Source organism: Odontesthes bonariensis, chromosome 7 (genome assembly GCF_027942865.1).
Source record: "Odontesthes bonariensis isolate fOdoBon6 chromosome 7, fOdoBon6.hap1, whole genome shotgun sequence".
NCBI lineage: Eukaryota > Metazoa > Chordata > Actinopteri > Atheriniformes > Atherinopsidae > Odontesthes > Odontesthes bonariensis.
In genome coordinates this window covers 39,318,806-39,334,710 of record NC_134512.1, presented here as the reverse complement: position 1 = coordinate 39,334,710, position 15,905 = coordinate 39,318,806, and the positions used below count along the sequence as shown (strand labels likewise).

Sequence of the window (15,905 nt, the reverse complement as noted above, 5' to 3'; positions counted from 1 at the left end):
ATATTACAATTGTACTCTCTCCTCACGTGCCTTTTTGATTTTGAACCTGTATAACTGATAATATGTCCTCTTAGGAAAGCTTTAAAAGCTTCCCACTTTATACTAGCTGAGGTTTGTGTAGTTTTATGTTAAAAAAACCTCCTCTTGTTGTTTTCCTATATATTTCACAAATTCTTCATCTTGCAACCATTTGTGATGAAAGTGCCATCTCGCTGGGTCCCTTGTCAATTTTTTATCCACATAAACTATACAACATGGGGCGTGATCTGAGATCACGATACTATCATAGAAGCTGTCCTGAATTTTAGATCGCAGTTGTGAAGAGATAATAATCAAAACGAGAGTATGACTTAAATATGTTTGAGTAACAAGAGTAGGTTTTGGCATGTGGTCTCAATTCTCTCCCAATATCTAACAGGCTATATTAGTTAATAAAGCGATCAATAACTGCTCTACACCTACTGTGAGACTGATCTACTCATGAAGATCTGTCCATACTAGGATTCAAAGTACAGTTAAAATCCCCTGCTATTACATGATATCCTGCAAAAGTTGAAAGAGTGAGGAACAGGTTTACAAAATAACTGGGGTCGTCTGTATTAGGGCCATATATATTTACCAAATTTAAGTTTTTTGACAGTAGAGAGCCCTGGATGATTAAATGCCTTCCAAATGTATCCTTAATTACATTTTTCACTTAAAAAGGGACGGTTTTATGAATGAGGGTCATAACTCCTCTGGCCTGAGATGAGAAAGATGCTGTGTATACACTACCCTGCCACCTCCTCCGTATCCTAATCATATCCTTTTCTAAGAGATGCGTTTCTTGTAGAAACACTATTTTGGAGTCCATTTCCTTTATTTTATTCATGACTTGTTTAACTTTTCTAATTTGTTGTAGACCTCTGCAGTTTCAAGAAACAAAATGAGCATTTACTCCTTGAGACGTCCTAAACAGGCGACAATGATAGATTACCTTCCAATATGAAATAAAACTTCCGGAGGAGCATAACAAACATGGATTCTTGAACTATTTCCCCTTTCCCACTTTGGTGAGAGCCCCCCTAAAAACATCGTAACTCCCGATATCGCTGTCTGTTCCACACTTAATGAGGATCAGTCAAACCACCCTGTTATCCTTTAACCGAAAAAATAATAAAATAAGCAATCTCTGCCGCTGTGTTATAACAATAATTAACCCCTTAACGCCTGAATTTATATAGCTGTATATAAAAAAATGTTTTGTGTGTGTTTTAGCCTTTAAGTAGATGGTAAATAATGCTGAGATTATTCATTTCACTTTTGCACAAAAAATAAGTAGAATTTTTGGTATTGGGGGAATAAAGATGCTATCTCAGCTGATTTATTGAGTCAAAAGGTTTGTAGCATATATGCGACAATAGGCGTTAAGGGGTTAACACTCGTCTGCAACATGTAGCGTGTTTGTTTTGGTCTATACCCAACGCTTTTTTTTTTGTTGTTTTTTTTATGTACCACAAATCAGACGTTTCCTAAGATTAATGTGTATGTTCAAAAGCCCAACGTATAATAGTTTGGGCATTTTTTTTATTTTTTATTATTATTATTATTTTTTGTGACTGCCTGTGAGTCATTGCATACACTTGATATCAGGGCCCACCTTACAGTTTCATCACGGAGTGGAGACGTATGCACTCCAATTTATTGTAATAATTTATTGTTAACTGGAATCACCTTCAGAATACTAATACACTACAAGGTTAAACCCAATTTTGTGATGGTAATTTCAACACCATAGTTCAGGTATTATATAACCGTATTCAAATGATCACCCATTTGCTTTAACTCCCGCCGGTGTCCTCCTGGATCTTCCTGACGAACTCTCGAGCTTCTGCTGGCGTTTGAAAAGTATGAGTCCTTATGCGTTATCCGCAGTCTGGTGGGGTGAACCCCTCCATGTCGGATCCCCAAGTTACGCAGCCCCAGGCGAATTGGGTCGAAGTTTTTCCTCATCTGGTGTATCCCCGTAGCCAAGTCGGTGTAGAACCGTACTTGCTGTTCCTTGTAGCGGATTTCCTTTTTAGCCCTTGCAGCTTCGAAAACTGCCCGCTTGTCCTTGTAGTTGAGAAACTTCATTATGAGTGTTCTCGGTGGCGCCTTTGGGTCCCTCGCTGGTCCGATTCGGTGTGCTCGTTCAATATTAGCCGCAGCATCCAGCACCTCCGGGATCCACTTTTCCAAAAAGGAGCACGGGTCCCGTCCCTCGGCACCTCTGGCAGACCCACCAGTCTCAAGTTATTTAAGCGGGATCTGGTTTCCAAGTCCAAGAGCTTGTCCTCCAAAGTTTTCTTTTGTGACTCCAGTGTGTGGACTTTGGTCTGCTAATCAGCTACGTCGTCCTCGGCGGTTGATATCCGCAGCTCAGTCTGCATCACTCGCTCTGTGCACTCATTTATCTCCCTCCTCATGTTTTTTATCGCCTCCATAACTCCATCAAATCTTGAAGTAAACTCAGTTTTCATTGAGCTTATGGCAGCCAGCACCGCAATCGCCGCCGCAGCTCCGAGTGACTCCCCTTTGCTAGACTCGTTAGCTTTCTGTGTATCACCGCTAACACGGTAGTCGGGTACCTTCGGCTGCTTTGACGGGTTTCTTTTCCCTTTACTTACAGTGGCAGCCTTTGGCATTACAATATCCACGCTCATCTTATATTACCAAGTTATGTTATAATTACGAGTATTTTTAGTAGAAATGTAAGTGGCTAGGCAGAGCAGCGCAAAACACGTCTCACTAAGTGGCCGCCATAACCGGAAGTCCTTGTTATAGGACTTTTAAGTGTATTGTGTTACCCTTTGTTTGTTATGAAATAGTGTGCTTCAATGGACACACTTGGGAATTATCGTTACCTTTCAGGATGCAAAAACAATAATAATAATAGATCGGTTTTATATAGCGCTTAATACTCAATTCCAGTGAATGAAACAACAGCAAATTCCTAACGACATCATTTATTTACAAATAATTGCACAAAGTATTTTACATGACACAACCGTCAGCAGTGAGCCAGTTTTCCAGTTGGTCCGTCCAGTTTGTCGTTCTCAGCGTGCGCCAAGTTACACATTTCGACTGGTGCACGACGCCGCGCCGCCTTTTCAAGCCGCGCGCCAGGCGGAAATGAGCGACCTGTTGAAGCTCTGACGGTTGAACCTCTGCAGGATCTTTTTCTTCTTCAGGGTCTGACTGGTTCAAACTGATACAGATGCTCTGTTTTTTAAAGGGATACAAGGTAGTTTAGCGGCAGTATAGCGATCTCTATTGGTCAACCTGAAATTCTACACTGTCGTAAAATGCCCACCTTTGTATTATACACACCCACTAACTAAACATCGTGGCGAATGCTGCCATTGTGTTATTTAGTCAGTCCAGTTAGGTCATCTGATTCACAAGTGTAGACTGCCCACGTAAGATACTATAATCAGAGATTTTCTGAAGAGAGAACTCAAGATAATATGCTATAATACTGTTGCTGGAGGAAGTGGCCGGGGACAGGGACGTCTGGGTTTCTCTGCTCAGGCTGCTGCCCCCGCGACCCGACCCCCGGACAAGCGGAAGATAATGGATGTATGGATGTATGGATGGACTGTTGCTGATCTTGAATGGGATTCTTCCCTCATCATGGTGTATTCGTGGAGTGATTCCTTTGTATTAGCAGACACTTACAAAAGTTACATCTTAGACACATGCGCGCAGGCACTACCAACATACACGCCGCAATAAACGCAGACTAGCTCTACACTATTCCTATTACAATCATAATCCGAACAAATGAATCAATTTTCATGTGTAGATAACAATTCTTGTTCGTATCAAAACGCTATTCTTATTCTAATCAGGTCAGTCCGTGTATTTCTGAAGCTAGGCTACGTCTTGAACTCAGGAGGAATTAGAGCACCATCATCACCTGTCTCTTTACGATCTAAAACGCAGATCACTATGGTAGATGAACAAGATCACGCTTGGAGAAATTTCACAAAGATGGGAAGTGCCAACATCGAACGTTTCATATTCAGTCTGTGAAAGGCAGAATATGAAACGCTTGGTGTTGGCTCTTCAACGCAAGCGAACACATAGCTACAACTACAGCTAGCATACAGTACCTAGCTAAGTGCCGTAAACACAAACGACTCTTCTCGCGCATCACGACACTTCAGAAGCGGGTCGCTCCTGCCGAAGTTACATATGGGATTGTCAGCATACAGACCCCTGATGGGAGCGAGACAGGCTTCATTCGCTTACCATTGACTTGTTTAACCTTTGGTAAACTCCTGAAGGCTATAATTTTAGGTGAAAATGCTACCTAGTGCCCCTTTAAAACAGTCACTTGCTGTTTGCTCAGCTGTTGTCATGGTGAAGAAGCCATTGAACAACCCCAGGCAGGAAGGGGGGGGGGGCAGGATGAGCACATCCTCCGTTTCCTTCTTCTGAACAGAGAACTGATGAATCTGAAATATCAGTTAATAATTGTCAAAATAAGAATTTGTCATAGTTTAAAGGTGCCATGGCATGAAAATAAATGGAGGCTTTTATATATTTTTATAGGCTTTAGTGGTCCCCTAATACTGTATCTGAGTTTTTTTCCCCAAAATTCTGCCTTGGTGCAGAATTACAGCCAGTCCCAAAAATGAGCTTTCCTTAGGATCCTCAGAACGAGCTGTTTAGGGTCTGCAGCTTTAAATGCAAATTAGGAGGAGAAAGGCGGGGCAAAGATTGCTCTGGTTTGCAAAGATGCACGTAGCGCGAGTCATTTCAATCAGGGGAAAAGCAGATATCTGCGCGCCATAACACCAACAGCAGGACGGCTATCAAAACAACAAATAAGTACACAACACTCGCGTTACAGTAAATGAGGTGTCCACTCGCATACCTCATGCTATTCACCGTTACATTAGCGACAGTGACTGAGCTATTAGCTACAGAGCTAACGACAGACAGACTGACCGTTTTGACTCTGGAACCATGAATGAATCATTATCCTGATGAAATGCACTGAATTTGCGGATTCATTCTTCTTCAGGAAGCTTTAAGTCGGGGGTTTTGGTCTAAAATGAGAGAGCTAACCATCTCATGGGCATGCAAACACCTCCAACAGCCCAGTTGGCAGAGATAAATCGGATCTTGATCTTAATAAGAGCTTGCTAACATGACACACGCATACCTGAGGCTATTAGCTGCATAGCTAACGATACAGACCCTTTCTTGTGGTAACAAGCTATGTAACTATACTGTACATACAGGCAAGCAACACAATTATAGAGCATTAAATTACTTACTTGTCCGAGGTCTGTAGTTGGGCCAAAGAGAGTTGGTACTGATCCAGGGTTCACTTTCAGACGTTCGGCAAGGCCAGCTTGGCCCAAGTTCTGGAAACATTTGTCGGTGAAATGTTTGGCGCACACATACACAAATCTCTTCGGTTCTGTCGTCACTTTCCCATAAAAAACTAAATCTGTCCACTGGCTCTTTAGAGGTTATGATGCAGGAGCTCTAAACAGATTTTTTACATCCATGTACAGAGCAATGAGCTGGCCAACGAGCTGTGGGAGGGGAAAGGCAGTTTATTGGCTCTGGGTGGAAACAACCTCCACGTCATATGAGGCGCTACGTCATAAGCGGCGGCTTTCCCGATCAGGCCATCTGCATGGTCACATTACCAACAGCGGAGAATAATTTCCAGTGCATGGTTTAGGTCTATCGTCATTTTTAGCCACTGGGGGACCGCAGGCAGGCTAGAGGAACTCATATTAATGTTAAACAACCTTAAAGTGAAAATTTCATGCCATGTCTCCTTTAAAGTATAACTTTTTTCAGGCTAAAGTTAATTTGACACGAGATTGTTGTGTTGTTACGGTTCAGAAAGAGGACTTTTATGATTCTAAGGACTAACTTTGTTTATTTGCTGCTTCTTTGACCTTTGATCCCCAAAAACGACGCCTATGAAACTTCTTTCTCAGATACTCTAGTTTCACCAGTAGATCTTAACACCAGTGTTATATGGAGAACTGCGTGTCCATCAGGGGAACGCTAACAGCTCAATAAAGGGAGTGGACTGGTCATTTGATAATATATGAGGTCCCAACTGGACATGTTCCTTCCACAACCTGACCTCCACTGAGTGGAATGTAATGGATTTATGTACTTTATCCTTAAAATAAGGAGAGTGTGCTTTTTCACTTTATCTTATCTGTCCCAAAGGATCTTGAACTTAAAGGTCCTCTCCCAGACTGTCTTTGTCAAACATACTGTTTTGGCTGATGGACATGAAACAATGATGGGGGCTAATGAATATCTGATGCTACAGGTGCTCGGCGGGATAAACAGATGACAAAGGAGGGACGTTGGCAGACATTTTGTTTTCTCAACTCAACCACTACAGATGGAAAATGGCTTCTTCAGAAGAGGTGAGACGGTTTCATTATGATATAGTTCCCAAAAATGTATTCTGGTCGATTACATATCGGTCACCTGTGTTAGTGCTACAGACCTCTGAAGAGGGAGAATGTTTAGGTTTCGGAGTTGAGGATGAACCCATGATGCTCTAATATCCCTGTTTCTGATGGGATGATCTTCAGTTCTCAATATTTAACAGGTTATTTACCTGCCTCAGTGTTGTAGGTTCCATCAGAGTCCTCCTGATGGCAGATCTGAATGGAGATATGTGCAGTATCCCACTGTGTAACTACAAATTAATTCAGTATTCAGTTTGACTCTGTTACAGGATCAGTTAATAATCTATATAAAGATATTACCAAAGATTCATGAACTCAGGATATTTCCATGTTTGTCTGGTCAGTTTCAGTCATTTTGTGTCATAGATCTGTTATTATAGAGGTGTTTCTATCTAATAGCAGTGAGAAGGAGTTGGCTCATGTTATTGAGGTGCTAAATACATATAAACTTTGTTCTTCATGATCTCTTTTTTTTTGGTCTCTTTAGGAGTTTAAAAGTCCAAATACAGTGGAACCTAACTGCCTTCAGGATAATGATGAAGCTCTGTCAACAACAGCAAACAGAGATAAACCACACAGCTGTGACGAGTGTGGGAAGTCTTTTAATCAGAAAAATGAATTAATATCACACCAACGTATCCACAATGGAGTTAAACCTTTCAGTTGTGGACAGTGTGGGAAGGCTTTTACTTGGAAACATCATTTAATAACGCATCAACATATGCACAATGGAGTTAAACCTTTCAGTTTTGGACAGTGTGGGAATGCTTTTACTGATGAAAGTGCCTTAATAACGCATCAACATATCCACAATGGAGTTAAACCTTTCAGTTTTGGACAGTGTGAGAATGCTTTTATTGATAAAAGTGCCTTATTAACACATCAACATATCCACAGTGGAGTTGAACCTTTCAGTTGTGGACAGTGTGGGAAGGCTTTTACTGATAAAAGTGCCTTAATAACACATCAACATATCCACAGTGGAGTTAAACCTTTCAGTTGTGGACAGTGTGGGAAGGCTTTTACCCATAAAAGTGCCTTAATAACACATCAACGTATCCACAGTGGAGTTAAACCTTTCAGTTGTGGACAGTGTGGAAAGGCTTTTACTAAGAAAAGTAACTTAATAACACATCAACGTATCCACAGTGGAGTTAAACCTTTCAGTTGTGGACAGTGTGGGAAGGCTTTTAGTCGGAAAAGTTCCTTAATAACACATCAACGTATCCACAGTGGAGTTAAACCTTTCAGTTGTGGACAGTGTGGGAAGGCTTTTAGTCGGAAAAGTGCCTTAATAACACATCAACATATCCACAGTGGAGTTAAACCTTTTATTTGTGGACAGTGTGGGAAGGCTTTTAGTCGGAAAAGTGCCTTAATGACACATCAACATATCCACAGTGGAGTTAAACCTTTCATTTGTGGACAGTGTGGGAAGGCTTTTACTGATAAAAGTGCCTTAATAACACATCAACGTATCCACAGTGCAGTTGAACCTTTCCGTTGTGGACAGTGTGGGAAGGCTTTTACTTGGAAACATCATTTAATAACGCATCAACATATCCACAGTGGAGTTAAACCTTTCAGTTGTGGACAGTGTGGGAAGGCTTTTACTGATAAAAGTACCTTAATAACACATCAACGTATCCACAGTGGAGTTAAACCTTTCATTTGTGGACAGTGTGGGAAGGCTTTTACTCATAAAAGTGCCTTAATAACACATCAACGTATCCACAGTGGAGTTAAACCTTTCAGTTGTGGACAGTGTGGGAAGGCTTTTACTCAGAAAAGTGACTTAATAAGACATCAACGTATCCACAGTGGAGTTAAACCTTTCATTTGTGGACAGTGTGGGAAGGCTTTTACTGATAAAAGTGCCTTAATAACACATCAACGTATCCACAGTGGAGTTAAACCTTTCAGTTGTGGACAGTGTGGGAAGGCTTTTACTGATAAAAGTGGCTTAATCACACATCAACGTATCCACAGTGGAGTTAAACCTTTCAGTTGTGGACAATGTGGGAAGGCTTTTACTGAGAAAAGTGGCTTAATCACACATCAACGTATCCACAGTGGAGTTAAACCTTTCAGTTGTGGACAATGTGGGAAGGCTTTTACTGATAAAAGTGGCTTAATAACACATCAACGTATCCACAGTGGAGTTAAACCTTTCATTTGTGGACAGTGTGGGAAGGCTTTTACTCAGAAAAGTGGCTTAATAACACATTAACGTATCCACAGTGGAGTTAAACCTTTCAGTTGTGGACAATGTGGGAAGGCTTTTACTGATAAAAGTGGTTTAATGACACATCAACATATCCACAGTGGAGTTAAACCTTTTGGTTGTGGACAGTGTGGGAAGGCTTTTACTCAGAAAAGTGCCTTAATAAGACATCAACGTATCCACAGTGGAGTTAAACCTTTTGGTTGTGGACAGTGTGGGAAGTCCTTTGGTTACTTCTCTGCCTTAAAAACACATCAGCTTGTCTGCAATGGAGCACAAGCATGCAGTGATTCCCAGTGTGATGAAAATGTAACGACTCCACGTGGCTTTCAGAGTCACCAACAAAGCCACGGCAGAAAGAGACGATCCAAGAAGAATCACTGTGAGGTATGTACATCAAACCCTTATTTTCCAATCTCCTGATCAGTTTAGGATTTAACTGAGCAAGAAGGCAAGAGCCTCCCATTGGAGAAGGACAGCGATGTTGGAGTTTTTTAATCCTAACATATTCAGATAGTTGTTTCTCCTTAAACAGCATGTCAGAAGTGTTCAATGTCATTTTAATGTTCGGTGAAATCAGAACCAAAGGGAATCAACAGTATAAGTAATGTCATGTTATATTGTGAAAGGAAGAGCATTATCAGATACTGGGTGGAGAGAATTCAACATGTTGGGACCAAACAGCTATGTAGTCTAAATAAAACCACTAATTGATTTGTTAGGGGGCATAAATAGCCAATCCAAACCATCTATTCATTTTCATCCGCTTATCCGAGGTCATGTCAAAGAAAAAATTGGTCCAGCTCTTGTATATTCTGGACCACATCCCACAAGTCTTTTTTTTCTGAATTCTATCCCCATCCTCCCTGGTAAGGTCTATTTGGGGGTACTGATATGGGCTGTTCGGTCTCTGTATGACCGGTGTCAGAGTTTGGTCCGCATTGCCGGCAGTAAGTCGGTCACGAGCTTTGCGTAGAGACCGAAAGAACGAGATCGCGAATACAAGCGGCCGAGATGAGTTTCCTCCGCAGGGTGTCTGGGCTCTCCCTTAGAGATAGGGTGAGAAGCTCGGTCATCCGGGAGGGGCTCGGAGTAGAACCGCTGCTCCTCCGCATCGAGAGGAGTCAGATGAGGTGGCTCGGGAATCTGGTTGGGATGCCTCCTGGGGCATCTGGTTAGGATGCCTCCTGGGGCATCTGGTTAGGATGCCTCCTGGGGCATCTGGTTAGGATGCCTCCTGGGGCATCTGGTTAGGATGCCTCCTGGGGCATCTGGTTAGGATGCCTCCTGGGGCATCTGGTGAGGTGTTCCGGGCCCGTCTAATACCGTGTTTATTCCTCAGGATGCCTTGTAGTTCGGATTTCTCATCTTTCCACCTTCCACTTGAGCTATTTCCTCAAAAGCAGTTGTTGTTTCAACTGGAGGATTTGTTCTTGGAATTCTGTCTTTTGAACCCTCCTCTACCAAACCAAACCTATTTGTGGCAATTCTGACAGTCGTGTTTGTCGTTCCCTGGAGTTTTCTGTCTGCCATGTCCTTCTTGGTAACTTCCAGAATACCATCCAGATCATCAGATTTGTGCCCTTCCTTCCCTTTGCCTCCTGGAAGCCCCTTTAACCATGGCTGGTGTTTTAAAGCACCTGTTGCTTGAGCTTTCAGGGCTTGGGGGTTCTTGCTTTTCTGGCGAGATTCCCGGCATGGCTCCTCATGTCACCTTTCCCTGCAGTTTCATCTCAGCCAGGTGGATTTCAGGCCTATGGGAGTGTTTGGAGATCTTGCCACATACCATATTTTCCGCACTATAAGGCGCACTTAAAAGCCTATAATTTTCTCAAAAAACAAAAGTGTTCCTTATAACCCGGAGCGCTTTATATATGGATTAATTCTTGTTGTGCTTACTGACCTCGAAGTGATTTTGTGTGATACACGGCGCTCTGTCAAAATGTTTTAGTAAGACTTTGGTAAACTACAAAGCCGCACCGCAGCATTACGGCTACAGTAGTCATGAGCGTAGCGGTAGCGGAGTATTATATATTGTGCTTCACCATAATATTACAGTGTGTGTGTATAAGGACCCAAAAATGGCACCTTTCAAGAGACACGCTTACGACGCGGACTTCAAACTAAAGGCTATCAGTCACGCAGTAGAACATGGGAATAGAGCAGCTGCAAGAGAATTCAATATTAATTAATCGTGGGAGCAGTGGATGACAGAAGGCAAACTCACATTCACCAAGGGAGGGAGACAGCGCGGGGCGACTTACGCTACTATCTGCCAATGGATGGTGGATGCCTGGGCTAAGGTATCAGTCTCATCTGTGGTCCGAGCTTTCACGAAAGCCGGAATCGTCACTGAACTGCCAGGTAACAGCAACGACACGACTCTGATAATGACGAGATGGATCCGGGCATGCTGGATGCTGTAATCGCCCAACTGTTTAACTCGGACACTGAAGATGATGAATTTGAGGGATTTGTGGACGAGGAATGAACTGAAAAAGTGTGTGCATTGTGTTCAATTATACGTGTTATAACTGAACAATTTTGAGAGTTATTGTGAATACGCTACGGTTTGATTTAGCGGTATCAGACTTTTTTTTACATGTTACAACTGAGCAAGGTTGGGAGTTATTGTGAAAAGGTTTAATAAAGTTTGACTGACTGACTTATCTGACTGTTTTATTTCGCTTAATGCGCCTTATAGGCCGGTGCGCTTTATATATGAAAAAAGATCGAAAATAGACCATTCATTGACAGTGCGCCTCATAACCCAGTGCGCTCTATAGTGCGCAAAATACGGTACATTAGGTTGTTTTGATGTAATTTGTGTGATCGCATGGCTTGTTGCCTGCTTATCTGTCTTTCGGGGTGCTCAATTTCATCTCCTCTTGGCCTCTCTTCTGGTTATGTTTCTTTGGGAGTTTTTAATGCAGGTTTGCGTCCTCCCACACAAAAGCTGCAGGTTGAGTTGCTGCCCCTTCCGACCCGGATGCATCTGTCAGCTTTCCCTCCAGTTGATCCTGGTTTATTCATGGTCATCCACCATCCTAATGCTGGAATTCCCTGGCAAGGAATGGTTATCATGGTTGTAACGTGCATCTCTTGATACTCTTGTATACATCATCAGTGATAGTACCTTGGGTCATACAGGGTTTTGGGTCTTTCAAGTTAAACCCCATCCTCCAGGACCACCTGTTTAGATGTTTTTGCAAAAAGCATAAGGTCCAGTCTAAGCCTTTTCTCTGATGTCTTTAGTAAATCTGAGCTGCTTCCCCAGGTCCACCCGCATCTGCTTGGGTATTCTGCCAGGAGCTGGGATGTTCTCCTGTTCTAATGAATGTTATCTGGTGTGATGATGGTTTGAAGAGTTTCCTGTTGTTGATGGCACTACAAATGCACTCAGTGACCACATCCAGCAACTGGACAGACACAAATCAAGATAATATGTGGTTCTGATGCCTATGCTGACCTCTCATGAGCAACACAGCTCCTAGGTTTAGAACTCACTGACGTCTAAAATCAAGAATCTGTTCTGTATGTTTGCCCCATTCCCGCCCACAAACAAATGGCCGAGGTGCTGAAGGCAGCTGCAGAAGCAGTCACCTCAGCTACTCTCTCTAGCAGACACCGCCCCAGGAAGAATCCCATCCCCTTTCTTAGGGCTGGAGAGAAGCCCCCATCCTGCCCGCAAACAAATGCATGTTTGCTGTCCACAGCCTCAGATTGGCAGCTGAAAGTGGACCTTGGAAAACAGTTCAAGGTCCCTGAACACATCACCCAGACAAGACGAGACAGACAGACTTGCTTATTCACTCAGACGCCACCAAGCGGGTGATCATGTCGGAGCTAACTATGACCCCAGGAAGATCACTGATGATGCATCCCAGCGCATCCTAGAGATGTTTCTAAACTCCTGGACGTCTTTGGACCTTTCATATCTCGATCCCGACTAAAACACTTCTTCAAGCGGTCTCTGTTTGCTTGTTTGGTTTGGTTTAGGATTTCGATGCCAGATTATTGGCACTAACAGAGCAGAAGCACCACAGTTTGTTTTCATTTAGCTAAATCAGTAAAGTAAACACGGCCCAAAGTGCAGAAATCAGGACATTTCCTCAGAAGAATTGTGGAAAGTATTTGTTCTTTGTGCTAAGAAGGAATTTGACTTCATCAGGCATCAAACTGTGATCTGTTTTCTAACTGAATGCTCCCAACTTCTAGTTTTAACCTCCAGATATTAGACTGAAATAAAACTCTTAGCTTTCAGTTTCCTACAACATTGGCAGATTTCTGTCTTCTTCTTTGGTGGTATTGGTTGAGTTCAGAGCCGGTGTGTTCATTGTAAAAAGCAGCAGGACACCCTGACCTTCCCTGTCTTTGTGTCTTTGTTGTTTCAGAAGCAGAGCGGCTCAGATGGAGCCAGTTCTGAGCCCTGTGGGCACCGTCCCAGTGGTGAACAGGACTGCTGTCAGCAGGGTGGCTCATCATTCACCACTGCAGCGGACCTCAGAAGACAGCAAACAATCCAGCGCAGACAGAAATCCTTCAGCTGTGGACACTGTGAGAAAAGCTTCCCATCAGCAGGTCAGCGCACGCTTCATGAGCGCGTTCACACTGAGGAGCAGCTCGGCCGCGACACCAGTCGGTCCGCTGCTCAGAAGCCCTCCCACCCTGAATATGAACTGTTCCACTGTTACCGGTGTGCTGCAGTGTTCGTCTCAGCATCTGCTCTGTCTAAACATCAGCAGGATCACCAGGAGCAGGAAGAATTCCCAACATGAAATGGCTGCAACGCACTCGCTGCGTCTGAACGGACAGAGAGCCTCTTCTGGGCCAAACTTCAGACTTTAAAAGCCACAGTTCAGAACTCATTTCCTCTGAAAGTTGTAATGTGCCACAATAACAAGAATCTGTGAGAAAAAAAAGATTAAAAACTGTTTCTATTAGTATCTGGAAGCTTTGCTGGATGAACAGAAATGGTTTTCTTACTGCAGGAAGAAGCATTTCTGACTTCTTCCCAGCAGAACGGTCGTATTACACAATGTATACAGATGCAGTTTGGAGTTCCAGTGAGATGACTGCTATCTCCAGCTCTGACCACTAGGTGTCAGTAGTTCAACAATGTTACCTGAAGCTTTCTCAGCTCACATGGTCACATTTGAAGTGCTGTCTTTGATGGTCTTTGTATTTTTTGCTCTGATGAGGCCCCCGTAAGTCTTGGGGTGCTGCAGTGAGACTGTGATGGTGGACCAGGTAAAAACTCGGCTGCATGGATCAGAGCAGAGGTCCACACATGTGATGGAGCAGAAACCTAAACAAGTTGACAGGATTTAACATGAAATAACTTCACCAGGATAGTGGCAAAGAGTTTGTTTTCTGTTTTTATTTCTTATTCATTTTGTCATAGAATACTAATTAAATAGTTTTTGCTTTAAATACCCACCGCTGTGCATCATGGGCGCGTGTGATGGCTGGAAAAAACTTTTTTGTCTTAAAAGTCTAAACAGTCTCACCAGGACATTTAGAAACAATATTAATGATAACATCTACTGTAAATACATCCATACAATGATAGTAGAAGTTTTTACTGGCTTTTTATTTGTATTTATCTTTATTTAGTCTGACTATTTGCTGATTTTTAAGTTGATGCATTTTAATATTTTGTTGTCAGATCGTCTTCATTTTAATACATTTCAGTTTATTTCCTTTTGATTTGTTTTCATTTCGTTCCTTTTTCTCGTCATGATTTTTATTTCTTTGTTCCATCCCTGCATCAGTTTGTCTTTTATTTTCAGATTTCAAATTTTATTTCATTATATTATATTTTATTCTTCTCTTTTCAATTTTCTTTTTATTTCATAATCTTTGAATAACTGTCTTTTTATATTCATAAATATTTTAAATTTTACATTATTTCATGTCATTCTTTCCTTTTCTTTTCGAGGTAACCCAACCCCGAGAAAGAGGGGTAACTCTAGCCTGTTTCACAAAGAGAGGTAACTTAAGCTTATGGTCAGTTACCGTAGTAACAGACTCTCTGAACCTAACCTGGTCGGGACCAGGTTTTATTCAAGAAACCTTGAGTTTCTTTCTGTCTCCGCCCTCATTCAGCCACACACGCCATTTGATTTCCTCATTCATTCAGTCAGCAGAGCGAGTTCTTCTACTTCTAGAAGTCCATCAGGCACAGCAGGAGGCGACTTTTTTCACCAACATGTCCTTTTGACAACGATCCCGTGGATGAAGGTGCAGCATTACTGCGCAGAGAAATAAATATTCGTCGGAGATGGTTATCAGACCATCATAGATGTTTTTGCATTTACAGACAATTATCTTTTTGAGCGGCACCATCAGAATTTTAAGAAAAAAAAGACATAAAAGACAAATAAATATTTGTATGATGTTGAGTTGTAAATACATGTATTGTTTTGTGATCCCATATATACTCTGTTTTTGTATCGATCAAGAGTTGTAAGAAAAGTGTGCCTTGTTCATTTGTGTTAAGGTCGTAAATTCCTTGTTAGGAATGCGGCCTGAAACGTGACACCCCCTTTCCTCTCAGTTGAGAGTTGTTGTACACACCCACTTCTGAATAAAATAGAGGAGGCGTGAGGAGATGGTCAGAGTTGATCAGGAAGAAGCTGTGAAGGCTCTCCTCATGAGTTAAAAGTCCTATAACGTCTCTCTCTCTCTTCTTTATGAAATTGTAGGTATTTGAACCTGACATATGAATAGGCTTAAAAAAGAATATTCAGCTTAGGGCCAGCTCCTCCTTATTTTATAGTGTAAAACATGATCAGAATGAGGAACCTCGTAACTCAGAGTTTGGTGAACCTGCTTTGTGAAATGGACCCCAGGACAGTTGATAGTTTTCAACCAGGAAAACATGGATGGAAAGTAAAATACTGTTCACTATTATTCTACCTGATGCGCTACAGATGTTCATACTTTTCAGTGAATAAACACCATCTTTTCAGATTAATTTGATTAATTCTGTTATTGCTTTATGTCACTTCATTATACTTTAACAATTATTATTTTACACCTGAGCTACCGAGAGTTTTAAGGTGCTTCACATTCCATTCCATCACAGTGTAGGAAATGTATCCCATAATGCATCCCCTCCGTAGAATCGTTACCTTAATGTCGTGGAAGGGTTTGTGTATCCACATAACCTTACAAGCTGTGTTGTCCAGGGT

The 15,905-nt window shown here is 42.1% G+C and overlaps 1 protein-coding gene, 1 long non-coding RNA gene and 1 pseudogene across 5 annotated transcripts in view; 2 read left to right on the top strand and 1 right to left on the bottom strand.

Moving 5' to 3' along the window:
• The window catches only part of LOC142384496 (protein NLRC3-like), a 233,149-nt gene that overhangs the window by 41,555 nt on the left and 175,689 nt on the right, over positions 1–15,905 (top strand). The gene's annotated exons all lie outside the window — the stretch shown is intronic.
• Positions 1–15,905, bottom strand: part of LOC142384501 (uncharacterized) — a 244,977-nt gene that overhangs the window by 120,994 nt on the left and 108,078 nt on the right. The gene's annotated exons all lie outside the window — the stretch shown is intronic.
• Positions 6,420–14,104, top strand: LOC142384546 (uncharacterized; annotated as a pseudogene).